At 45.6% G+C, this 27,368-nt stretch overlaps 1 protein-coding gene and 1 pseudogene across 2 annotated transcripts in view; one reads left to right on the forward strand and one right to left on the reverse strand.

The window, feature by feature from the left end:
• The window catches only part of LOC127652778 (Fc receptor-like protein 5), a 248,555-nt gene that overhangs the window by 162,915 nt on the left and 58,272 nt on the right, over window positions 1-27,368 (reverse strand). The gene's annotated exons all lie outside the window — the stretch shown is intronic.
• Window positions 601-27,368, forward strand: part of LOC127652773 (basement membrane-specific heparan sulfate proteoglycan core protein-like) — a 32,890-nt pseudogene continuing 6,122 nt past the window's right edge.

Here is a 27,368-nt window from a genome sequence, read left to right on the forward strand (position 1 = left end):
AAAATTGTCTGGGCTAAGCCCCGGATGTCCTTCAATGCTGGAAACGCCTCTGCATCTGATGATAAATTACAATTTAAAAGTGGATTGTTTTGTGCATATATTTCCATCGCTAGCAGATGAGTGAGGTCTGACAAAACAAAAATCCAGTTTAAGCCCTATAGTCTAATAGGGGCCCTGTGCCTATCTCTGGGTTCCTGGCTTAGAAAAAGATATGCACTAATACAGATTGTGTGTAGTATAGCTTAATTTTGCGCCGATTTTTTCAATTGTTAATGTTGCCCCCCCAAACATGATATCCTGGTAACCCCTCTGTTCTGCGGATGGAAACGCCTTGTTGATGAGAGGTCAATGGAGAATGGCCAGACTGGTTCGAGCTGACAGAAAGGCTTCGATAACTCAGATAAAACCTCTGTACAATTGTAATAAGCAGAATAGCAGCTCAGAATGCACATGTCGATCGTTGAGACAGATGGGCAACAATAGCAGAAGACCATGATGGGCCATGAAAATATTTGACTGTAGGCTTCATCTTGTTGAACAGGAAGTCTTAAGGCTTTAACACTGACTGTGTCTGTAACGGTCTGTCATTAGTAGATCAGTATGGAGCTCAGTCCACTTCCTCTTGTGCTCTGTGAGTATTGCTTCATTTGTATTTATTTGCATGGATATCAAATGCCGTTATATTGCTGTCATGTAATGGATTGAATGTTGCAGTGTTTTTCTGTATTTCTGCTCTCATTTCCAAATTCAATCCATAATTTATAAGTAAAATATGTAAGTGTGTGAAATGAAGTGTGCGGTCAGTTCTGTGTGTGAAACAGGAAGTTGTTGTATTTGTTCAGTCATTCAGTTTTGTGCTTTTAGTAAAAGTGTGTCGAATCAGTTTTTTAGTTAACTCTGTTTTGCAGAATTGGCATTGTAGATTTTCACCAGCAGTTAGTTTGAGTGTATATAGTCCTCTACTTGTGATGTGAAACTCAGAGGTCCAGACTGATGTTTTGAACACTGTTCCCAAAACAGCTGGACAGAAACATTTCTCTGCTATGATAAATCTTTGGGTGGTAGTGCTAAACATTTTGATGAATTACTAAATTATTGTTGCAGTATATGTTTTTTTTTTTTTTGCACAGGTTGAACAAATAGTGATTTAATCTATGAAGTCAGTCCTTGTTGACTAAATTCATGTATTAACATGTATGTGATGAGGAGGAGGGCATGGCTGGGCTGTGAGGGTGCACGGCCAGTGCAGAGTCGCATAATCAGCCGGAAGGGGGATAAAGACGAGCTGAGGGTGGCAGTTTGAGAGAGAGAGAAAGAGAGAGAGAGAGAGAAAAAAACACTTACGGCCGCTTTGTGTGTTTATGTTTGTTTAAGTTCAGTTATGTAATTAAAATTATGTTAACTGTTCTGCCTGTTCCCGCCTCCTCCTTGCCCATCCTTTACCCACACCTCCAGTGCCCCATTCAGGCCAGTGAAACCTCCGGCTTTACATACTCCCCTCCTCTCCCTTCCTGGAGGGGAGATGTTGCCCATCTGGCTGTCCTTCTGCTGGCAGGTCTTCCCCGCCTCTCTGGAGCCCTGGGAGAGACAAGGGGAGGGAGCGAGACAAAGAAAGAGAGGAAAGAGAGAGAAAGATTCGCTCACCTGTTCCCAGACACACCGTCCCCTGGTCCTCAGCAACTCCTCCGTCCTCTGGCAGATGACAGCAGCTCTTCACCTGGCAGACGGCAGCAAGTCCTCTGACCCCTGGTGGACGGAATGGCTCTCCGCTTCCCTCCGGACGGCAGCATCCTCCTCCTTCCTGGGTTTTGGCACCAATGTAACGGGTAAAGGATGGTCAAGTGAGGGTGCACGGCCAGTGCTGAATCAGCTGATCAGCGAGATAAAGGGGGACCAGAGACACCAGTTTGTGCATGTGTTTGTGTTTGTATTTTGTTTTATGTTGAGTTTGACATGAAACTTTGTTTACTTTTCAGCCGGTTCATGCCTCCTCCTTTCCCGTCCTTTAACTGTTTCAATGTATTAATAAGAACTAACCCGGGAATGTGAATTTTACAGAAAACACAGACCCTTAAACTGAAACCCAATCTGAACAGATCAGCTACACATTTACACTCAATATAAAATAATATCAATATAAATGCAATTATAATGTTGATCTAGACAAATGTAAAGAGCTTGAATTGATGGTGTAATTATGGTTAGTTTTATATTGTACAAACTGTTTATAGTAAATTAATAGTTTATCAGCTCCATGTTTACACTGTAATAAACTTTTTTCTTTGTACTTTTTCAGTGCTGATTTCAAACATCCATTCTGGACACACTGAAGGTGATTCAATTTGATTCATGTATTTCATCACATTTTTACAATATGTGTGATTATAAACTAACTGTTACAAACCAGCTGAGAACATTATTGTTATGAAAAAAATCTGCATGTAAAAAAATTTAAATTTCTTCAGGAATACATCGTCACTTCAGATAACTTGTTATAAAACGGTTTGAAACTTTAAAAATGTTTCCGGTTACTTTAAGATTTGATAAATGTCATTCTCTCTCCTTTTCTTCCATTTGACTTTTTCTTAATTGTGACTTCAGAAATAAATGTTTGAATAATTGACTCATAAACAATTTTCTATTTTCAAGTTTTATTGTGTTTTGCAGTTTGTGCTGTGGGCTGTCCCATTAGCACAGGGGTGTGTGTTTGGGAACGTCTGTATATAACTTACTGGATGGACATTGAGGAGTTTAAAAGACTAGCAGGGGTCACAACCTAACTCATATTATTATTATAAGTAGTAGTAATAATAATAATATTTGAATGTATTTAATGTATTAAGGCCTTTTTGAGGAGCAAATATTGCAATTTACCGGGTCCATTTCTCCTTGTATGATATTCACTGGAAGAAAACTGCTGCATGGTGTCTGACTAAATGAAGAAAATTATTTGCAAGTAAATTCCCTATAAAGGTGATAAAATATAAGAATAGATCCATACCAATACATTTATGTAGCATAAGTTTTTGGAATGATAGAGTAAAATTTGGTGCTCTTTATCACAATAGCGGCTGTCTGGACTGACCAACGGGTACATGTCAGTTTTCTGCCATTTCAGTCATTTGATCGATCTAATGGCAAGTAAATTCTGTAAAAAGGCATTCATGTACAGATCTATAAGAATACAATTATGTAATTTTCTATAAATAAATATAATTCAAGGATAGATGTTCTGGTAAATTGTAAGTAAACTCTGTTTAAAAGTCTTATAAGAAAAGATTAATAACCCTAAATTTAAAAGGAAATGAAAAGCAATCCAGAGGTCACCATTGTTTATTGCAAGTACTCTTTGTAATTAAACTTGATGCAAGTGATACAAGAGGCAGGAGGACTGACATGTCATGTGATCCGTCAGTGCCAACTTCTGCCAGCCAGCAAGAGATCAAATCCCTCTCAACCACTGCGCAGAGAGAACAACGTAAAGCAGAAACGTTTGCACGACCAACTTAAATTGTAAAGATAGTTTTTCCACTATCTTGCTATTGCCAGCATGCCAACCCCTCCACATGGCAAAGGTGGCACATGTGCATTCATTTATCGATCCCTGGGCAAGCCTTGTAAACTTCCCCTCAATGTATATGCAGTCCGTTCTCTAACCCACACCCCTGTGCTAATGGGACAGCCCACAGCAAAAACTGAATAATGTTTAATACAACTTCACTTATTTAAGTAATAAAACACAGAAAATGAAAGTAAACCAAAAAGTAAAAGACAATTAAAAGATAATAACTATAATTATAAAAATGGGTTCAAATGCAACATTTTGAAAGAGTTTGCACAGTGGGGGCACAAACAAAATGCATTGATGATTTATCAGTGAGAGCACAAGATCTTCTGTTGGAAAAACTTTTACTATTCATGCTCCCAATGATTTTATATTTACAGAAATTCCCAAACCAACTCTGACTGTGAATCCACAGAGTTCAGTGTTCACTGGAGACACAATTACTCTGAACTGTGATGTGGATCAGTCGACAGAATGGGAGTTTATATGGACAAAAGATTCAGAGTCTGAAACATTTGAAGCTTCAGGAACTAAAACAATCAGTTCTGTGAAAGTCTCTGATGGAGGACAGTATAAGTGCAGAGCACAAAGAAGAGAAAACAGACATGTTCTCACAGATTACAGTGAACCATTAACAGTGACAGTAAAGAGTAAGTATTTTTCCTTACATTATGTACTGTTCTGAGAACACAATATACAGTAGTTTACAATGAAGTAACTGTGTTCTAGTAAATACAGCAAATTATTTGACATCAATTTCACTGTGAATCGTCTTTGAACAGAAAGACCAAAAGACAAAGTGATCGTACATCCTGATGAACGTGTGTTCAGAGGAGAGACAGTCACTCTCAGATGTGACATACAGGAGGGAGGAGATATTTAATAAATTATTTCTTAATTAATGCATTTTAAGATGTTAGGTTTATACATTACTGTGTGCACTAAACTAAAGCCCTTAGTAAATATAGCTGCTATATAATTTTGTGTTCACTGGAGTCAGAGTCAGGATAATTTACCCGAGGGGGCATTTGAAATTTCGAAAGGGGGCACAGATTTGCCAATTTACCATCAAATTTAACATTGCTGAAAATTACGGCTCGGCGGCCATCTTTGAAACGCTCCCGTGAGCTATTTTTCGATGTAAACAAGCGACATGCCAGTGCAGCTCCTATCTACTTGAATGGGGAAAGACCGAAATCTCCAGAACGGTTGTTCAAGATTACGATCAAAGAACATATTTCAAACCAGCAGTAAAATCTGACAACACTGGGATCATAAATTGTGCTTCTTTACCTCAGATTACGCCAAAAAAAACAAAAAACTAAATGTACCCATCTTGTATAGCTAATGCGCATACATATCCTCGAGTTGATTGACAGGCGATGTCTGTATCTAAAAGGTGATTGGCTCTTTTACCTGAAGGCGGGACTTCCTTTCTACATCTGTTGACCGTTGGTGACTTTTGGGCATTCCAATTTCTCCAATTCATTTTCATAGAAGTGGCCCGACTCTGCTAAAGTGTTTCTGGGCTTGAAAACCACACAAACATAAACACCTCCTGAAGCAGAGTGCATGATATATGTTCACTTCCTGGCGTTGTGAAGCAGAAGCTGCAGCCAGAAGAAACTTCTTTATCCATTGTCTGTACATGTGTCTGAAATTGTGACATGTCAGCACTTTAAAATATGCCAAAATATTAAAAATTAACAAAAAGTGAAAAAACAAAAATGTGTTTAATAAATATATAATCAAATGATCCTCTGGGGTCCGTGTAACACTTTACAGTTCATTTTTCAGAGATACAATCCAAATGCAAAAATAGAAAAACGGTTTGAAACTTTAAAAATGTTTCCAGTTACTTTAAGATTTGATAAATGTCATTCTTTCTCCTTTTCTTCCATTTGACTTTTACTTAATTGTGACTTCAGAAATAAATGTTTGAATAATTGACTCATAAACAATTTTCTATTTTCAAGTTCTCTTACGAGAGGTTCTCTCGTATTGCGTAAGCTAGCTTACCCTACAGGAAAGATTCATCTTTTCTGAGATATTGAAGCCAAAAAATTATCCTTAATTTTGTATCATTTGTCAACGCAGTGCAGCAACTGCAGACCTTGAGCGGGCTAGCTAGCGAGCTCATTGGTTGCTCTGCACGCAACTGCTGCAGCCTATAGACGAACTTAGCGTGAACTCGCGCCCAATGAGAGGGCGCCACGCTCACTGTCCCAAAGCCCGCCAGAATGGGCATGGCTAGGGTGCATATAAGCGCAGTTCGTGAGGCTGGAACCCTGATTTTCATCTCTTCAGCGAAGCTCTTCGCATCTCTGAAACTGCAAGCAGCGTCGCCGTTCGAGGGGCATCAAGCAAGCTTGGACAGCTGCCGAAGATGCCGGCCGCCGCCACCTTCAGCCATCCTGCGAGCTACGCCATCCGGCGACGTATCCTTTTTAAAGCAAACTAGTTCCTCAGTGAACTTCACAAAAGAGCACGAGCGTCTTTTAAAGATGCCTCGCACCTGCGGTTCATGGCGCACCCCTCTCAGCGCCGGAGACCGCCACATCATCTGCGCTCTCTGCCTGGGACTGGGGCATGCAGAGCTCGCCGCCGCTGACGGCGGATGCGACCTCTGCGAGGAGCTTCCGATGTCGACCCTGCGGGCTCGACTCGGCGATCAGGACCGAGCCGCCGCGCCGCCTTCTGTTTCGCCGCGCGGAAAAGCGCCGCTCCCAAAGGCTGCCGGAACCGGGTTTAGAAGCGACTGTCTCGCCGGAGCCTCTCCCTCGAGCATCGCGTTCACCCTCCCCGCCCCCCTGGGACGCGCAGTTGCCGCCGAATGGCCGCACTGCTGCCACCTCGGAGAGCGAGGCGGAGGACAAGGGCTGCTGTTCCATCATGGCTTCGGACAGCGAGGAGTGGTCACAAGCCTCCTCATCGGCCCAGGAATCCAGCAGGACCCGCGCCGGAGTCGAAGGGGAACTGATACGCCTCCTCACACAGGCCGTCGACCGCCTCGGGCTCGAGTGGTCACCGCCCCCTGAGCAGGCTCCCAACAGACTCGACGGCTGCTTTCTTCAAAGCCGTCACCGCAGCGGCGCCAGCGGCCGAGCCGCTCCCTTCCTGCCGGAACTCCACGCCGAGCTCTCTAAATGCGTGGAGCGCCTCTCTCGGCCAGGATTCGATCCCACGTCTCCACCTCTCTCGCTTCAGTGGACGGCGCCGCCGAGAAGGGCTACTCTTCCATCCCCCCGGTCGAGGATTCGGTAGCAGCACACCTTTGCCCGCCCTCCGCGAGATGGCGGTCTAAGCCAGTGCTCCCGTCTAAGGCCTGCAGAACTACTTCCGCCTGTGTTGGCCGCGCCTATTCCGCCGCCGGCCAAGCCGCATCTGCTCTGCATTCCATGGCCGTCTTGCAGATCCTCCAAGCGGACCTTCTTCGGGAATGGGATGAGAAAGGCAGGCACCCAGAGGCTGTTACAGATCTAAGGAGCGCGACGGACCTCGCCCTAGCGCCACCAAAGCTGCAGCTCAAGCCCTAGGGAAGTGCATGGCCTCGCTGACTGTAACCGAGAGACACCTGTGGCTAACGCTAGCCGACATGGGAGAAGCTGAGCGCTCCATGTTCCTCAACGCCGCTCTCTCCGTCCGGTCTCTTCGGTTCCGCGGTAAGTGGCATTGTTGACCGTTTTGAAGTCCAGAAACCCACCCAAGCCATGAATCTCTTCCTGCCTCGCCGCGCTAGCTCCTCTGCAGGCCGCCCACGTAACCAGCCTCCTGCACGAGCATCTTCACTAGCGCCCAGCTCAACAAAGCCAGACTTCCCAGCGTCGACAGGGCGGCCGCCCAGATCGCGCTCAGACAGCCGCCGCGAGACCGCCGCCCCCGCGGGCCTCGGCCTAAGATTGCGCTGAAACCTGAACCGAAGTCCTCCTAGCTTTGTTGAAAAAGCGACGGCTCAGTCCCGCCTGGCCGGACCACCGTCAAAGCTTCGCCCCTGTCAGTCCCCTTCTCTCAGGCTACTACAGTGGTGAATTCAGCAGCCAACAAGCCGGTGTTACTACCCGCTTGCCTGCACTCAAACGCCGTTTTCACGGTGACACAAAAAGATCTTGTAAAGAGCAAACATGTCTTATGTGTAGAAAATGTGCCCACAATCCAGTGTTCACCCCTACACACAAGAATTACACTTCCCGTGTCCCTATCAGAGAGCAAACATGTCTTATGTGTAGAAAATGTGCCCACAATCCAGTGTTCACCCCTACACACAAGCATTACACTTCCCGTGTTCCTATCAGAGCACACTCACATAAAGCGGGCACAGCCCGCTCGAGTGTTAGAGTCAATAAACGCGCCCACGAGCCCATGCGCGCGTCCCCTCTCTGCCCGCTCTGTCACACGGCCAGCAAACACCTCTCTATGTGTAAGTCCCGTGCCCGTGTTTATGCTCGCGCATCACTTAACAGATGTGACTCTTTCCCCATTCATCTCAATCGGGAAGTCACTCACAGAACAGCATGTCCCTGCTGTCTGCGAGCAGTCATGCATAAGCACAATAAGCGCGCTCACACATTCTGTTCAGCCCGCTGTGTACGGCAATCAGGGTGACTCGGCCATTCACCCTCTAGCGTTACGCTTCAAAGCGTGGGAAGCTATCCCAGGGATATGCAAATGGGTGTTAAGCACAATAAAACAGGGCTATTTGCTACAGTTCGATCGCCGCCCTCCCCGCTTCAGGGCGTGGCTCGAAACTACTGTGAACACGGAAGCAGCCTGCATGCTTCGTTCAGAAATAGCAAACCTTCTGTGCAAAAGGGCCATAGAGAGTGCCGCCTTCACTGAGCTGAGTCAGGGTTTTACAGCCGTTATTTTCTTGTCCCCAAGAAAGACGGCGGCCTCAGACCAATATTAGATCTCAGGGTTTTGAACAAGGTGCTTGCAAAAAGACCGTTCAAAATGCTTACAATCAGGAAACTCCTCGCGATGTGCGCCAGGGGGACTGGTTTATTTCTTTCGATCTGAAAGATGCCTATTTTCAGATTCAGATAAATCCCCGTCACAGGCCATTCTTGAGATTCGCCTTCGACGGTCAGGTTTATCAATACACCGTCCTTCCGTTCGGCCTGTCCTTAGCACCCCGTACTTTCACGAAGTGCATGGATGCGGTGCTCGCACCCCTGCGGAGTCAGGGCTTGTGAATTCTGAACTATTTGGATGATTGGCTGATTCTGGCACAGTCACATACGGAGCTTCTGTCTCACAGGACAGTTCTCCTCAGTCATCTGAACAGTCTGGGTCTTGCAGTCAATTGGACCAAGAGCTCACTACAGCCCAGTCAGGCAATAGAACTATTGGAATAGAACTAGACTCTGTGGCAATGACGGCTCGCTTATCTACACGGCCACAGCGACTAGCCGCGTCTTTTCAGATGAACAGCCTCACGCCTCTGAAAAAATTTCAGAGAGTGTTAGGTTACATGGCCTCAGCCGCAGCAGTACTTCAGCTGGGTTTACTGTGCATGCGCCCGCTTCAGGTTTTCGGCCTATGGTCAGTTCAGGAAAAGCTCCTTCACATAAATTGTCTGGAAATGATAGCGGTCGAGTACGCTGCGTGCGCTTCCTCCCGGTCATTCAGGGTCACCACGTCCTGGTCCGTTCGGACAACAGATCTGTGGTATCCTATCTAAACCGTCAGGGCGGTGTCAGATCCAGGAACCTCTTCCATCTGACAAAACGCATACTAAGTTGGTCCCAGGGCCACCTGCGCTCGCTGAGGGCGACGCACGTGCCAGGCCACCTGAACGACGGCCCAGACAGACTGTCCAGAGACAATGTTCCCCCAGGGGAATGGTCCCTGCACGCTCAAACAGTCCAGAAATTATGGCAAATATTCGGCAGAGTAGAGATAGACCTCTTTGCATCAGAAGAGAACTCTCACTGCCCAGTATTTTTCTCGAAAAGCGAGGACGCGCTGGCCCAGGACTGGCCCAACCGCCCGCTTTACGCCTTCCCTCCCGTCTCGCTATTGCCACAGGTAATGCAGAGGATCAGGAAACGCGTCACTCGGTGCTCCTCATAGCCCCCGCTGGGAGAATCAGACATGGTTCCCGGAGCTTACGCAGCTGTCACTGACAGCCCCGTGGCCCATCCCAGTGAGAGCAGATCTCCTCTCTCAAGCTCGCGGCACGATCTGGCATCCCCACCCAGAGCGCTGGGCGCTGCACGCGTGGGTGATCAACGACTACCCATCGCTTTGCCAGAAGGAGTAATGAACACTATCATACACGCTACAGCCCCTTCCACGAGAAGACTCTATGCGTCCAAATGGTCGGTGTTTTCAAAATGGTGCACCGACAGAGACCTGGACCCACGGACATGTGGGGTGTCGTCACTGCTCGTGTTTTTACAAGAGCTGTTGGATAAGGGCAGATCCCCATCCACGCTCAAAGTGTACGTGGCGGCCGTCGCGCCGTTCGCCGAACCCCTGCACGGCCAGTCACATGGAAAAACGAGCTGGTCATCCGCTTCCTCAGGGGAGCTAGAAGGATGAACCCCCGCGCCCCCATCGGTTCCTATCTGGGATCTTTCTGTAGTTCTCGAAGCTATGAAAGCCCCCCCTTTCAAACCGCTTGAATCCGTGGATTTGAAATACCTTTCACTCAAAACCGTTTTTCTGACTGCCCTGTCATCAGTTAAACGTGTGGGAGACCTTCACGCGCTGTCTGTCAGCGCTGGTGTATGGAGTTTGGACCAAGTGACTCCAAGGTCATTTTAAAGCCTAGACACGGCTATGTCCCCAAGGTGATCGGTACTCCTTTCAGAGCACAGATTATTTCCCTATCGGCTCTGCCAGCATCCGATAGCGAACGCGACACAAATCTCCTTTGCCCAGTCCGCCTCTTTCAGACGCGCTGAGCAGCTTTTCGTTTCGTTCGGAGGGCGCACCAAGGGTCTCGCCACCTCGAAACAGACACTGTCTAGATGGATAGTGGACGCTATTGCTGCCGCGTACGCGTCGAAAGACCTGCCATGCCCGTTAGGCATTAGGGCTCACTCCACCAGAGGCATGGCCTCCTCGTGGGCATGGTCCAGCGGGATTTCCATTCAGGACATATGTGTGGCAGCGGGCTGGGCTTCCCCCTCCACCTTTGTCAGATTTTACAATCTGGAAGTGCCCGCTCTGCAGGCAAAACTACTAGCGGTTTAATACGCTACAGCTCCCCTGGTGAGCTGCACTAATGGGACACATTCCACACAGACCGGCACCGCCGCTCTGTTTTTCCCTTCCCACTATGTGCTTATGTATCACACACACACTGACCCGCACTCTTGCCGGCCAAATATTATTTCCCCACTCACAAGGGCTCCCCCGGGTCCCCCCACCCCAATGGGGCTCATGCAGTGGATGCTTGGCGCGACGGCGTTGACAATGGGTTCCGTGAGCGTAAGCTAGCTTACGCAATACGAGAGAACCTCTCGTAAGAGAACGTCTCGGTTACCTACGTAACCTCGGTTCTCTCTAGATGAGGGAACGAGTATTGCGTAGCTGGCCGTGCTCGCGCCACGAGCGATTTTCGCTTCATTCAATGAAAACCAGGGTTCCAGCCTACGAACTGCGCTTATATGCACCCTAGATACGCCCATTCTGGCGGGCTTTGGGACAGTGAGCGCGTGGGTGCCTCTCATTGGGTGCGAGTTCACGCAAGTTCGTCTATAGGCTGCAGCAGTTGCCGCAGAGCAACCAATGAGCTCGCTAGCTAGCCCGCTCAAGGTCTGCAGTTGCTGCACTGCGTTGACAAATGATACAAAATTAAGGATAATTTTTTGGCTTCAATATCTCAGAAAAGATGAATCTTTCCCGTAGCGTAAGCTAGCTTACGCAATACTCGTTCCCTCATCTAGAGAGAACCGAGGTTACGTAGGTAACCGAGACGTTTTATTGTGTTTTGCAGTTTGTGCTGTGGGCTGTCCCATTAGCACGGGGGTCAAATCAAATCAAATCAAATCACTTTATTGTCACACTACTGTGTATACAATTGCAACAGTAGGTGAAAGTCTTGTGTGCAGTTCTGAATAACATAGCAGTACCAATTACAATAAACAAAATATTTACACAACACAATTTACATAACAAATGTACACATACTTATACAACACAATATACAATGTACAGTAAACAATACACACAATATAGAATACACATACAATAAAAATAAAAAATAAAAAATATGGGTAAGGGTATATAAAAATATACGTACAGTCAGTCGTTGAATTGGGGAGAATATATTTGACAGTCCAGTGTGTGGTACAAGACGATGATTAATAAAGTGCAGTGCTGATTGTTGATCGTGAGAGATCAAGTGTTCAAAAGTCTGATTGCTTGGGGAAGAAGCTGTCATGTAGTCGGCTGGTGCGGGTCCTGATGCTGCGATACCGCCTGCCTGATGGTAGCAGTGAGAACAGACCATGACTCGGGTGGCTGGAGTCTCTGATGATCCTCCGAGCTTTTTTCACACACCGCCTGTTATAGATATCCTGGAGGGAGGGAAGCTCACCTCCGATGATGTTTCTGGCAGTTCGCACCACCCTTTGCAGGTCTTTGCGGTTGTGGGCGGTGCTATTGCTATACCAGGCGGTGATGCAGCCAGTCAGGATGCTCTCTACAGCACTAGTGTAGAACCGTGTGAGGATGTGGTGGTTCATTCCAAACTTCCTCAGCCGTCTCAGGAAGAAGAGGCTGGTGAGCCTTCTTCACAATGGCCTCAGTGTGGCTGGACCATGTGAGTTGCTCAGTAATGTGGACACCGAGGAACTTGTAGCTGCTGACTCTCTCTACCGGTGCTCCGTTAATGGTGATGGGGCGGTGTTCTCTGTCTTTCTTCCTGAAGTCCACTACAAGCTCCTTGGTTTTACTGACGTTGAGGGAGAGGTTGTGCTCCTGACACCAGCGTGTCAGTGTGTGCACCTCCTCTCTGTAGGCTCTTTCATCATTGTCAGTTATCAGACCTACCACCATCGTACTGTCAGCAAACTTAATGATGGCATTGGAGCTATGTGTCGCCACACAGTCATGTGTGTATAGTGAATACAGGAGTGGGCTGAGAACACAGCCCTGCGGGGCTCCAGTGTTGAGGGTCAGTGATGAGGAGATGTTGCTGCCCATTCTACCCACCTGACGTCTGCCTGACAGGAAGTCCAGGATCCAGCTGCAAAGCGAGCTGTTTAAGCCCAGATTCCGGAGTTTCTCATCAAGCTTGGAGGGCACTATGGTGTTGAATGCTGAGCTGTAGTCTACAAACAGCATTCTCACATATGCGTTCCTTTTTTCCAGATGGGAGAGAGCAGTGTGCAGTGTAGATGCAATGGCATCATCAGTGGAGCGGTTGTAGCGGTAGGCAAACTGCAATGGGTCCAAAGAGGGGGGCAGAGCAGAGCAGATGTGATCTCTGATTAACCTCTCAAAGTATTTGCTTATGATGGGGGTCAGAGCAACAGGACGCCAGTCATTTAAGCAAGTGATTTTGGCTTGCTTAGGTACAGGCACAATGGTTGATGTTTTAAAGCATGTGGGGACTACAGACAGGGAGAGGGACAGGTTGAAAATGTCTGTAAAAACACCAGCCAGTTGGTTCGTGCGTGTGTGTTTGGGAACGACTGCATATTACTTACTGGATGGACATTGAGGAGTTTAAAAGGCCAGCAGGGGTCACAACCTAATTCATATTATTATTATAAGTAGTAGTAATAATAATAATATTTTAATGTATTTAATGTATTAAGGCCTTTTTAAGGAGCATTTATTGCAATTTACCAGGTCCATTTCTCCTTGTATGATATTCACTGGAAGAAAACTGCTGCATGGTGTCTGACTAAATGAAGAAAATTATTGGCAAGTAAATTCTCTAAAGAAGTTAATATATAAGAATAGATCCATACCAATACATTTATGTAGCATAAGTTTTGGGAATGATTGTGTTACGGTCCTGTGTTGTCCGCCCCGTGTTTTCTGTTTCACTCTGCACGTTACATTTTTTTTGTTGTCCGCCCCGAGTCTCACTGTCCTTGTATAACTACACTTCTCGTCACTCCCGGCCCTGATCACTGTCTTATTGTCCACACCTGTCTGTCATTTTGTCATTACCGTGTCTGTTTATTTAAACCCCGCTGTTTTCCCCTTCCTTTGTCGTTCGTTGGTGTTTTCATGTCTAAGCCTTACGTTTGTGTTAGCGCTAAGTCAGTGGCCTCTCTCTCTGTTCATGTTCCCTGCTCGTTCGAGGATACCCTGCTGTTTGTCTGTTTCGAGGTTACCCTGCCCTGCGTGGATGTTCGCTCCCTGCACCCTGTTTGTATGTTGTCTAGTGTTTTAGTTTCTTTTCCCATCGTGGACCCTTTTGTTTGTTCCTGTGTTTATATTCTTTTGTGTAGCCACAAATAAAGCCGCATTTGGATTCACACCCCCGTCTGCCTTCTCCTGCTTCACATTCATAACAGATTGAGTAAAATTTGGTGTTCTTTAACACAATAGCGGCTGTCTGGACTGACCAACGGGTACATGTCAGTTTTCTGCCATTTCAGTCATTTGATCGATCTGTAAAAAGGCATTCATGTATAGATCTATAAGAATACAATTATGCAATTCCTAGAAATAAATATAATTCAAGGATAGATGATCTGGTAAATTGCAAGTAAACTCTGTTTAAAGGCCTTATAAGAAAAGATTAATAACCCAAAATTTAAAAGGAAATGAAAAGCAATCCAGAGGTCACCATTGTTTATTGCAAGTATTCTTTGTAAATAAACTTGATGCAAGTGATACAAGAGGCAGGAGGATTGACATGTCATGTGATCCGTCAGTGCCAACTTCTGCCAGCCAGCAAGAGATCAAATCCCTCTCAACCACTGCGCGGAGAGAACAACGTAAAGCAGAAACGTTTGCACGACCAACTTAAAGTGTAAAGATAGTTTGTCCACTATCTTGCTATTGCCAGCATGCCAACCCCTCCACATGGCAAAGGTGGCACATGTGCCTTCATTTATCGATCCCTGGGCAAGCCTTGTAAACTTCCCCTCAATGTATATGCAGTCCGTTCTCTAACCCACACCCCTGCGCTAATGGGACAGCCCACAGCAAAAACTGAATAATGTTTAATACAACTTCACTTATTTAAGTAATAAAACACAGAAAATGAAAGTAAACCAAAAAGTAAAACACAATTAAAAGATAATAACTATAATTATAAAATGGGTTCAAATGCAACATTTTGACAGAGTTTGCACAGTGGGGGCACAAACAAAATGTATTGATGATTTATCAGTGAGAGCACAAGATCTTCTGTTGGAAAACTTTTACTATTCATGCTCCCAATGATTTTATATTTACAGAAATTCCCAAACCAACTCTGACTGTGAATCCACCGAGTTCAGTGTTCACTGGAGACACAATTACTCTGAACTGTGATGTGGATCAGTCAACAGGATGGGAGTTTATATGGAGAAAAGATTCAGAGTCTGAAACATTTGAAGCTTCAGGAACTAAAACAATCAGTTCTGTGAAAGTCTATGATGGAGGACAGTATAAGTGCAGAGCACAAAGAAGAGGAAACAGACATGTTCTCACAGATTACAGTAAACCATTAACAGTGACAGTAAAGAGTAAGTATTTTTCCTTACATTATGTACTGTTCTGAGAACACAATATACAGTAGTTTACAATGAAGTAACTGTGTTCTAGTAAATACAGCAAATTATTTGACATAAATTTCACTGTGAATCGTCTTTGAACAGAAAGACCAAAAGACAAAGTGATCGTAAATCCTGATGAACGTGTGTTCAGAGGAGAGACAGTCACTCTCAGATGTGACATACAGGAGGGAGGAGATATTTAATAAATTATTTCTTAATTAAAGCATTTTAAGAGGTCAGATTTATACATTACTGTTTGCACTAAACTAAAGCCCTTAGTAAATATAGCTGCTATATAATTTTGTGTTCACTGGAGTCAGGATAATTTACCCGAGGGGCAGGGGCGTAGGAGCCATTACATTTCAAAATCTAAGTTTTGTCCCCCCCACTATTTCCCAGTGTAAGATTTTGTTTTGCATTGCCTGCCTATCTCTGCCGATTTCGGAGTCTCCAAATGAATCCATTCTGTAACTTTTAAATAGGCCTACGTCCAATTCAAAGTCACGTTGCTCACGGTACTAGACAGATCCGCAGACTGTACGCTCCACAAAGTTGCGTTCAGACGTTCAGCTGTTTTCTTCAGCAGTCTGTTCAAGTTGCAGCTGACAGCCTGTTCTGCATCTAAAGGTAAAACCTCCCACACTTGTCTGTCTGGAGTAAAGTTTTAGAAAATCTTCTTGACCGACAGATCGCGTTCCTTCATCGTTTTGTCGCTATGGTTACACACACACACACACACACACCGTTGGCGGTGCGCTCAAAGTCATCTGTCAGTTGGGCAGTTACCTAAAATCTCATGAATGTCAGTTGGGCAGTTACCTAAAATCTCATGAATGAAGTTAAAACCCTTCATGTCACTGGATGAAATAAAATCGACTAGCAAAAATACAGGAGGCCGCCTTACAAACGAGTGTGTGTGGAGGATATTGTCATTTCGCCGTAAGGTTTTGATAGCGTCATTTATTTATAAGGAGGGCAACACTCCAGTCCAGGAGGTGGCACTAATGCACCTAAAAACGGTTTATTTATGTATGCTTCGGCAGCCGGGGTTTTTATTTCTTGTATGTAAATCTAGTATGATGTAAATGTGAGGTAAGTTAACGTAGGAAAGGAAACGTGGAAGTAAAAATACTGAAATAAATACTGATAACATATTTTGGGCGGTTTTGTTTGCATTTTGGCGGTTTTTGAACAGTTTTTGGGCTAATTCAGCCGATGAAATGGCAGATTGCTGGTTTTCAGTTTGATCATCAGTTTTGTTGTATTCTGAAGCTGTCAAATATAGCCTTAGAAGCAAACTATCTAATTTTATGTTGTGTAAAACAGGCAAATGTTAGCTAATTAGTTAACTAGCTATATGCTATCAAAGCTGATGAACAGCCAAGAGTGTGTGAATGTGCCATTGATACGTGTCCATAAACTATGTAGAAGTAATATTAGTCACAAATTGTTCACACAGAGATGAGCATCCTACAGTACTTTAAGAGGAAGAGGACAGAGGAGAAGCGGGCTTGTAAGTTTAATGGATAGCTACATACAGTATATTCTAAAATTCACATAGTAAAAGCACTTTAGATCAAATTAGGCCAACGGCATGTCATCAGAGTTTGCATTGAAACCAGTTCTGTGTCCTCAAACATTTGTTACTTTCCTAGACAGGAGATGAAGAGACCACAGAACAGGGAGAGTTAGGGCCAAGTGAGACACAGGTAATGGGAATATAACAGAATGCTCATTTGTGTAGGATAACAGAATACATTGGTACTGTGTCCAGCTAATTTAACTAGTTGTTCTTATGATTAATATACAGGTGCTGGTAATATAATTAGAATATCATCAAAAAGTTGATTTATTTCAGTAATTCCATTCAAAAAGTGAAACTTGGATATTATATTCATTCATTACACACAGACTGATATATTTCAAATGTTTATTTAATTTAATTGTGAGGATTAAAACTGACAACTAATGAAAATACCAAATTCAGTATCTCCGAAAATTAGAATATTACTTAAGACCAATACAAAAAAAAGATTTTTAGAAATGTTGGCCAACTAAAAAGTGTGAACATGTAAAGTATGAGCATGTGCAGCACTCAATACTTAGTTGGGGCTCCTTTTGCCTGAATTACTGCAGCAATGCGGCGTGGCATGGAGTCGATCAGTCTGTGGCACTGCTCAGGTGTTATGAGAGCCCAGGTTGCTCTGATAGTGGCCTTCAGCTCTTCTGCATTGTTGGGTCTGGCGTATTGCATCTTCCTCTTCACAATACCCCATAGATTTTCTATTGGGTTAAGGTCAGGCGAGTTTGCTGGCCAATTAAGAACAGGGATACCATGGTCCTTAAACCAGGTACTGGTAGCTTTGGCACTGTGTGCAGGTGCCAAGTCCTGTTGGAAAATGAAATCTGCATCTCCATAACGTTGGTCAGCAGCAGGAAGCATGAAGTGCTCTAAAACTTCCTGTTAAACTTCAGAAAACACAGTGGACCAACACCAGCAGATGACATGGCACCCCAAACCATCACTGACTGTGGAAACTTTACACTGGACTTCAAGCAACGTGGATTCTGTGTCTCTCCTCTCTTCCTCCAGACTCTGGGACCTTGGTTTCCACATGAGATGCAAAATTTGCTCTCATCAGAAAAGAGGACTTTGGTCCACTGTGCTTTATTAAATCCAGAGTCAACGCAGCCGTCTACCAGGACATTTTCAGAGCACTTCATGCTTGCTTCATTTTCCGGCAGGATTTGCACCTGCCCACACTGCCAAAAGAACCAAAAGCTGGTTCAATGACCATGGTATTACTGTTTAACTACTGTGTGATTTCATGTAATATTCTATTTTTTGGGGATTTTGATTTCATGGGTTTCATAAGCTGTAAGCCATAATCATCAAAATTATAACAAATAAAGGCTTGAAATATCTCACTTTGCATGTAATGAGTCTATATAATATATTAGTTTCACCTGTTAAGTTGAATTCTTGAAATAAATCAACTTTTTGATGATATTCTAATTTTATGACCAGCACCTGTATATATTTGAATGTAAAATGAGTTTATCGCTGAAGCTTTATAATGATAAGCTACGCTAAGTAAAGTGGCTTTTTATGATAACAATTTATAGAGTTTGATTTGTTTTATTTCGTGTACATTCAATAGAGCAGCCAGAATTGGAGAGAGGTCAGGGTTTCAGAGCAGGTCAGCCAGACAGAGCATCAAAGGCCATATCAACCTAAGGCAGGATGTATCATTCAGCAGCAGCTTGCAAACAAGACACTTAGTTTCCAGGATAGATGGTACAAGAACTATATATGGCTACACTACTGTCCTGATGTGAGAGGTATACTCTGTTTCTATTGCATGAAAGCATTTAAAAATCAAACAAGTCCCCTTGCTAAAAGTGTAGATCAGTCATTTGTATCTACAGGATTCCAAAACTGGAAAAAAGCAATAGAAAAATGTAAATCACATGAAATATCTCAAGCACACAAAGTGGCCATAACAACACACACACACATCAGGCAAAATCAATAGACACACAGTTATCATCAGCAAAGGCTCTTCAGCAACAGCAGGCAAGGTCTCATCTGCTACAAATTGTTGGCTCATTGCAGTTTCTTGCTAGAAAAGGTACTGCTATTCGCGGTCATGAAAACAGTGAGGGATATTTCAGGCAGCTCCTTCGTCTCAGGTCAGAGGATATTGAGGGACTGGAGAGTTGGATAGAGAGGAGGTCAAATTTTCTCAGCCCTCAAATTCAAACTGAGATTTTGCAGATCCTGTCTTTAAACATTGTGCGGGAGATAGCATCTGCTGTGCGGAACTTGCCGACACTCCAATATTCCATCATCATGGATGGCACCCAAGATGTTGCAGGGGTAGAGCAGGAGTCAATCTGCATCCGGTATGAGGACCATGATCTAATACCTCATGAAGAGTTTGTCGGTCTTTATGAAGTGTCTTTGACCACAGGGGAAAATCTGGCTAGGGTTGCCACTGAGGTCCTCCATAGAATGAATTTGCCGCTATCTGGTCTCCGTGGGCAAACGTACGATGGAGCTGCAAACATGTCTGGCAAGACTGGTGGAGTGCAGACCAAAATCAAGGAGATTCAGCCTCTTGCCCTCTATGTCCATTGTGGACCACATTGCGTCAATCTTGTAACACAGGCTGCCTGCAGTTCATCCTGTGTGGTTATGGATGCACTGTCATTGGTCCACAAACTTGGAACCCTCTTCAACCAGTCAGGCAAGTTTAAAACGGTCTTTAAAGAGATTGCCAAATCAGAACATGGGAACATCAAAACACTGAAGCCCTTATGCCCTACCAGATGGGTTGTCAGGATGAAGGCTATTCGAGCTGTTCTTGGGCAGTATGAGGCAGTGCTGCTCAGTCTGGAGGAGATGGCTTCATCTGGTTACTCTGAAACAACAATCACAGCTAGGGGGCTTTTGGAGCGATTCCAAAAGGGGACCACGGTGCTTCTTCTTGCTTGTGAAGTGATTGGAGAACTAGAGTGTCTGAATTACTCCCTACAGACGTCAACAGGAACTGTCATGGGCATGACGGCAGCTGTGGACTGCGTGAAGTCAACTCTGAAGGCAAAGAGGTCAGATGAAATGTTTCACCGCATATACACAAGGGCCACTGAGCTAGTCACCAGCACAGGTATTGAACCTATCCAGATGCCGCATGTCAGAAAGCCACCCAAGCGCTTCACAGGAAATGCAACAGCATTTGTCCCAGCAACCACTGAAGAGCATTACCGCATTGCCTTCTTCAAAATGCTGGATACTGTGGACATGCAACTAACCAAGCGCTTTGAACAGAGTAGCCTGCAAGTCCTGGATGAATTAGAGAGAGTGCTCCTGACTGGAAAGACGCAAGATGTTGTCAGCCAATATCCAGAGCTAGATCGGCATTCACTGGAGGTACAGATGCCAATGTTCAAGCTTCAGTTCGACTATAGTACCACTCTTGAGGCTACAAACATACTAAAAAATCTGCTGCCAGAGGTCCGCAGTCTCTTCAGCAAGGTAGAGACATTGGTGAGGCTGCTTTTGGTTGTTCCTTCTTCCTCTGCAGAAGCAGAAAGAAGTTTCAGTTCCCTAAGAAGTCTGAAGACCTGGCTAAGGAGCACAATGTCACAGACCCGTCTAAACAGCACTGCAATCTGTCACATCCATCAGAACAAGTTGAATCGTCTAGATAGAGCAAGAAGGCATGTTTTTGGGACCTTCAATTAAGTCAACATGCTCTTTCTGTCCATCACCTGGCTCTGCCTCAGTCTCTCTCCATCACTGCCTCAACCTCCATCCATCCCCAGGCTCTGCCTCAGTCTCTCTCCATCAGTCTGCCTCAGCCTCTCTCCATCAGTCTGCCTCAGTCTCTCTCCATCAGTCTGCCTTAGTCTCCATCCATCAGTCTGCCTCAGCCTCTCTCCATCAGTCTGCCTTAGTCTCCATCCATCAGTCTGCCTCAGTCTCTCTCTCCATCAGTCTGCCTCAGTCTCTCTCCATCAGTCTGCCTCAGTCTCCATCCAGCAGTCTGCCTCAGTCTCCATCCAGCAGTCTGCCTCAGTCTCCATCCAGCAGTCTGCCTCAGCCTCTCTCCAGCAGTCTGCCTCAGTCTCCATCCATCAGTCTGCCTCAGCCTCTCTCCATCAGTCTGCCTTAGTCTCCATCCATCAGTCTGCCTCAGTCTCTCTCCATTAGTCTGCCTCAGCCTCTCTCCATCAGTCTGCCTTAGTCTCCATCCATCAGACTGCCTCAGCCTCTCTCCATCAGTCTGCCTTAGTCTCCATCCATCAGTCTGCCTCAGCCTCTCTCCATCAGTCTGCCTTAGTCTCCATCCATCAGTCTGCCTCAGTCTCTCTCCATCAGTCTGCCTCAGTCTCCATCCATCAGTCTGCCTCAGTCTCTCTCCATCAGTCTGCCTCAGTCTCCATCCATCAGTCTGCCTCAGTCTCCATCCATCAGTCTGCCTCAGCCTCTCTCCAGCAGTCTGCCTCAGTCTCCATCCATCAGTCTGCCTCAGCCTCTCTCCATCAGTCTGACTCAGTCTCCATCCATCAGTCTGCCTCAGCTTCTATCCATCAGTCTGCCTTAGTCTCCATCCATCAGTCTGCCTCAGTCTCTCTCCATTAGTCTGCCTCAGTCTCTCTCCATCAGTCTGCCTCAGTCTCCATCCATCAGTCTGCCTCAGTCTCCATCCATCAGTCTGCCTCAGCCTCTCTCCATCAGTCTGCCTCAGTCTCCATCCATCACCAGGCTCTGCCTCAGCCTCTCCCCATTGCCAGGGTCTGCCCCAACCTCTTTATCACCAGGCTCTGCCCCAACCTCTTTATCACAAGGCTCTGTCCCAGCCCGATCATCTTCTAAATGGTGTGTTTTCATTTATGTGTTCTTTATTAAATAAAGTATGTTTTTGTACAGTTCATGGTATGTAGTCATTTGGTTGTAGTTATATTAGATTGCTTCTCTCTGTTTTTATAATCTACCCAGTCTGTCACTGCATATACCCTCTTACAACCAAACTAAGTAGTACAGTCTGTTCGAAAAGTCATTAGAAATGAGCATTTAAGTGCTTTATATATATTAAAAATATTTTAAAAAGCGGGGAATTTCCCCCGAACCCCCCTAGCATTTCCTGTCCCCCCCAGGCTCAAAATTGCTCCTTTGAAATTTCGAAAGGGGGCACAGATTTGCCACTTTACCGTCAAATTTAACATAGACAAATTACGTCTCGGCGGCCATCTTTGAAAAGCTCCCGGGAGCTATTTTTCGATGTAAACAAGCGGCATGCCAGTGCAGCTATCTACTTGAATGGGGAAAGACCGAAATCTCCAAAACGGTTGTTCATGATTATGATCAAAGAACATATTTCAAATCAGCAGTAAAATCTGACAACACTGGGATCATAAATTGTGCTTCTTTATCTCAGATTACGCAAAAAAACGAAATGTTCCCATCTTGTATAGCTACCCAGATAGCAAAAAATATCCGCACGGCTTCTTTTTGCCGCCGTCCCTAAGCTGTCGGCTATAGGTGCGTCCCACTGGCGGGGATGAAACGTTTGCCGCCGAATTCGTCACTCCCATTTCTTGCGAGATGCCCGCTTCATTTCCTCTGGCGGTTGCCTCGGGCTGATCGACCGCGGGCGGCTGGCGGCAAGCCGCTTTGAAATATAAGGTTCCCTATCGAGAGGTCTCTCCTATTGCGTAAGTAGCTTACGCTATGGGAAAACTCCGTTTCTCGAGAAATATTGAAGTCTTTATGTAAAACGCATTGCAGCTGCACAGCAGACAGTGATGAGCGAGGCAGCTCGGTCATTGGCTGTGCTGCGGCAACTGCTCGAACCAGTGACGGGGCGACTTAGAATGCGCGACCAATGGGGGTGCGTCCCGCATTCGCGCGCTCAGAGCCTGCTGAAATTAGCATATGAGGGCTATATAATGAACGTCCCGTCATGCCAGTTCTTTTAGATTTAATATCCTTCAGTGAAGACCTTCTCTTCGCTGGATCCTCCGGATTTTTGGAGTCTTTCGCCGCCGTGGACAAGCTTACAGCGGGACTGCTGAGAGGACGCCGGCATCTTCAGCCGCCTTCGAAGCCTTCTGCTACGCCATCCGGCGCGCATCGCATATCCTTTACTGAACAAGCATTCGCCCCCGCGACGCTTTTTAAGAGTAAAAGAGTTATTTTCCAGGCGTTGTTTCAAATGCCTTCAGCCTGCGCTTCGTGCAGAGGCCCTCTTTCCGACGGAGATCGGCACATCATCTGCACTCGCTGCCTGGGTCTGGACCACGCAGAAGCTGCACTCATTCAGGGCGGATGCCCTCAAGAGCCGTGTCCCCACTCACGCGTGGCGCTCGGGCCACTTTTTGATCAGAGCGAATCACGGCTGTATAAAAGCCCTGACGCCCTGGAAAGCCATAAACTGGTATCAAACCGGCGTGAGTCTGGGCGTGAATACGCGGAGAAAAATGATCACGACAGATGCCTCCAAAATAGGATGGGGGGCCCTTTACGAGGGCAGGCCTGTTTCCGGTTTTTGGTCAAACCCGGAAAAGCGCCTACATATAAACTGTCTGGAAATGAAAGCGGTCGCTTTGGCTCTCAGAGCCCTGCTTCCGTACCTGCAAAACGAACACGTCCTGGTCCGAACGGACAACATGACGGTAGTTTCGTATATAAATCACCAAGGTGGACTCAGGTCGAGCTCCCTGCACTCTATGGCCAGGGAGCTCATTCTATGGTCACAACACCACCTGCGCTCGCTAAGGGCAGCGCACGTGCCAGGCATCCTGAACCAAGGAGCGGACATGCTATCCAGAGACAAAGTTCTCCCAGGAGAATGGTCTCTCCACCCTCTGACGGTTCAGTGGTTATGGCGAACCTTTGGCGAGGCAGAGGTCGACCTCTTCGCCTCCAAGGAAAACGCGACTGCCCTCTCTTCTTCTCAAAAAGCACGGACGCTTCGCCCAAGTTTGGCCGAGCCGCCCCTTGTATGCTTTTCCCCGATCGCGATGCTGCCTCAGGTCATCAGTCGGATCAGGGAGGTGAAATGTGCAGTGCTCCTGGTAGCCCCACTCTGGAAAAACCAGGCGTGGTTTCCAGAGCTTGTACAGATGATGCAATCTGCCCCATGGCCGATTCCGCTGAGGCAAGACCTCCTCGGACAGGCCAGCGGGATGATTCTTCATCCCCGCCCGATCTGTGGGCCCTCCATGCATGGCCCCTCAACGGGTTCCCGAGAACCTCCCCAGTGGAGTTCTGAAAACCATTACTGAGGCACGAGCCCCCTACTAGGCGCTTGTATGCCCAAAAGTGGAAAGTGTTCAGTGACTGGTGTGATACCAAGAGCTTGAACCCCAAAGCGTCGCGAGATACCAAGTGTACTCGCCTTTTTGCAGGAGCTGCTGGAGGCGGGCCGCACACCCTCCACGCTCAAAGTCTATGTGGCTGCTATAGCGGCGTCACACAATCCTGATAAAGGACATTCATTAGGAAAAAATGATCTGATCGTTCGTTTCCTAAGAGGCGCTAGGAGGATGAACCCTCCTCGCCCACCTTCAGTGCCGATCTGGGACCTGGCCACGGTACTGGACGCACTCAAAGGTGCCCCGTTCGAACCTCTCCGAACCGTGCACCTCAAGCAGCTCTCGCTCAAAACCACGCTCTTGCTGGCACTCGCTTCAGTTAAAAGAGTGGGCGACCTGCACGCTGTCATCAACGCTGCTTGCCTGGAATTTGGACCTAACTGACTGCAGAGTTGTCCTTAGGCCAAAGCACGGGTATATTCCTACGGTGCTCTCTACACCCTTCAGAGCACAGGTGATATCTCTGGCAGCCTATCGTCCTCAGCAGGCGAAGGTGATGCAAATTTACTCTGCCCGGTCAGGGCGCTAAGAGTATATTTGGAGCGTTCTGCCCTGTTCAGACAGACGGAACAATTATTCGTATGCTTTGGCGGCCGAACTAAGGGTCTCGCTGTCTCAAAGCAACGAATATCAGCTGGATAGTGGATGCTATAAGCTAGCTTATGGAGCCAAGGGCCTTCAATGCCCCTTAGGCGTCAGAGCTCACTCTACGAGGAGCATGGCCTCCTCGTGGGCATGGTTGAGTGGGATACCCATTGAAGATATTTGTGCGGCGGCAGGCTGGGCCTCGCCTCGACATTTATCAGGTTTTATAACCTACAGGTCCCTCACTGCATTCCAACATTCTATCAGTCTGACTGTGGAATGAACTGGAGTATGTATATGCTGGGCATCATCTCCTCCCTTATAATGTCCGTCTCTGACCGACTTAGAGGGTTTATTATGCGTACCAGTACACAAAAGCTCAGTACATGAGATATGTGCTTGTGTTTGTACAAGGAGCGCCCCACCTTGAAGGCAAGGAGCCCTGTCATACCCCACTATATAGCTCGCCGCTGGCCGGCTCGTGGAATATCACTTTGCTTTAAGGCTCAGGCACCTGCCTCTGGCTTTATAGAGCGAAGTCAGCACGCACGGCCTTTTACATGGTGTTCCCATAGCGTAAGCTACTTACGCAATAGGAGAGACCTCTCGATAGGGAGCGACTCGGTTACTAACCTAACCTCGGTTCCCTGAGAGGAGGGAGCGACTATTACGTAAGCTGCCGTGTCTGTGCTTGGTCAGTTCAGCTTCAGTCGATTGAACCTAAAAGAACTGGCATGACGGGACGTTCATTATATAGCCCTCATATGCTAATTTCAGCAGGCTCTGAGCGCTGCGAATCGCGAACAGCCCCCATTGGTCGCGCGTTCTAAGTCGCCCGTCACTGGTTCGAGCAGTTGCCGCAGCACAGCCAATGACCGAGCTGCCTCGCTCATCACTGTCTGCTGTGCAGCTGCAATGCGTTTTACATAAAGACTTCAATATTTCTCGAGAAACGGAGTTTTCCCATAGCGTAAGCTACTTACGCAATAGTCGTTCCCTCCTCTCAGGGAACCGAGGTTACGTTAGTAACCGAGTCGATTTCTACTCTCAAAATCGACCAGCCATGTTGGCTATTATTATTTTTTGCTCCAAAGCCATTAGGGTTTATAACAGAGGCTTGACTTGATTCCATGATTAGGTAAGGTTTAGGAAATGACATTTAAATTACTTTGAAACTCTGAAGCGATTATACAGTAATATATGTAAAATATATTGAATTATTTTATGCACTTGAAAATTGTTTACATTTCTTTGATTGCTGCGCATTTGAGACATGCACCAATAAACCAAAAATAATTCCTTTTGTAAAACTTACTTGGCAATAAATATCTTTATGATTCTGATTAGGATTTAAAATAGATATTTAATTCATGGTATGAACAATTTAGCAGAATAAATTGATGAAGTTAGACTTTTCACGAATGCCTGACTATCAGTGAACAGTGAAAGACATCTGCAACATGGCCAAAATCTCGGGTATACTTAAAGTTTTTTATTAATTTGCAACCATGGTGATATCTATCATAAACATGAAAATCCCTGTTTTGACGTGAAGGATAAACTCAATGAAAAAGCGAAATTATCCTCTGGTTTCACAGTTGCGCAGAAATTTCGATTATGTCTACATTTTTTCCAACCTCGACTTTTTTTTGTTATTTCACCTTTTACAGGTTTTGCAATTATGACCTGTACAAATGTTTAAGAAAGTGTTAAAGTCCCTGTAAAGGCAATAAAAAAAAAATCTAAACGCATTATACATGTTAAAAATGTATTGCTAAAACAAAGACTGAACTGTGAAGTTCCGCTGTCGCCATATCTGTTTCCGGTTTACTTGCGCGTCGCCCAAAATGTCTGTTTTTACTCGATGTCTCCAGAATCTTCCGAAAATACTGGCGTCAGCGATGTTCATCGCATTGTTGATGCCTGGTCCCCTGCTTACATATCCTCGAATTGATTGACAGGTGATGTCTATGCTGTCCTTGCAACTGCGTCACTTTGAAGAAACTAGACAGCTAGCTAACAAACACACACACACGAAGCAGTTTATCCTTTCCAGAATGTTTACTTGTGTGATCCTTATTTCTTTTTTGTAAAACTGAAATACAATAAACAAGAAATGAAATTACAACTTGTACATTAATTCGTTTGATATAAATATAAACACATGCACTACAATCTGCACTTGCGTATACATGTGATAGAAAACTTCCTTACATTTTCATATCGATCACAAACATATTTTCAAGAGGAAATATTATGTTACCAAATAACACTTTTAAAGATCTTTACAAATAGTAAATAAACTTACAGGCATATCTTTCTCCAAGGCAATAAATGTTGAACTGTTGCCGAACTAATAAATCAACGTATGTACAGAAAAATAACAAACTGCAATACTAAAATGGCCACTAGATGGCGATTTTTACCATGACCAGATAATGGGCAGAACAATGTCTGTATCTAAAAGGTGATTAACTATTTTACCTGAAGGCGGGACTTCCTTTCTACATCTGTTGACCGTTGGTGACTTTTGGGTGTTCCAATTTCTCCAATTCATTTTCAGTGAAGTGGCCCGTCTCTGCTAAAGATTCTCTGGGCTTGAAAACCACACAAACATAAACACCTCCTGAAGCAGAGTGCATGATATATGTTCACTTCCT

This window comes from Xyrauchen texanus, chromosome 12, assembly GCF_025860055.1.
Source record: "Xyrauchen texanus isolate HMW12.3.18 chromosome 12, RBS_HiC_50CHRs, whole genome shotgun sequence".
In the NCBI taxonomy this organism is placed as follows: domain Eukaryota; kingdom Metazoa; phylum Chordata; class Actinopteri; order Cypriniformes; family Catostomidae; genus Xyrauchen; species Xyrauchen texanus.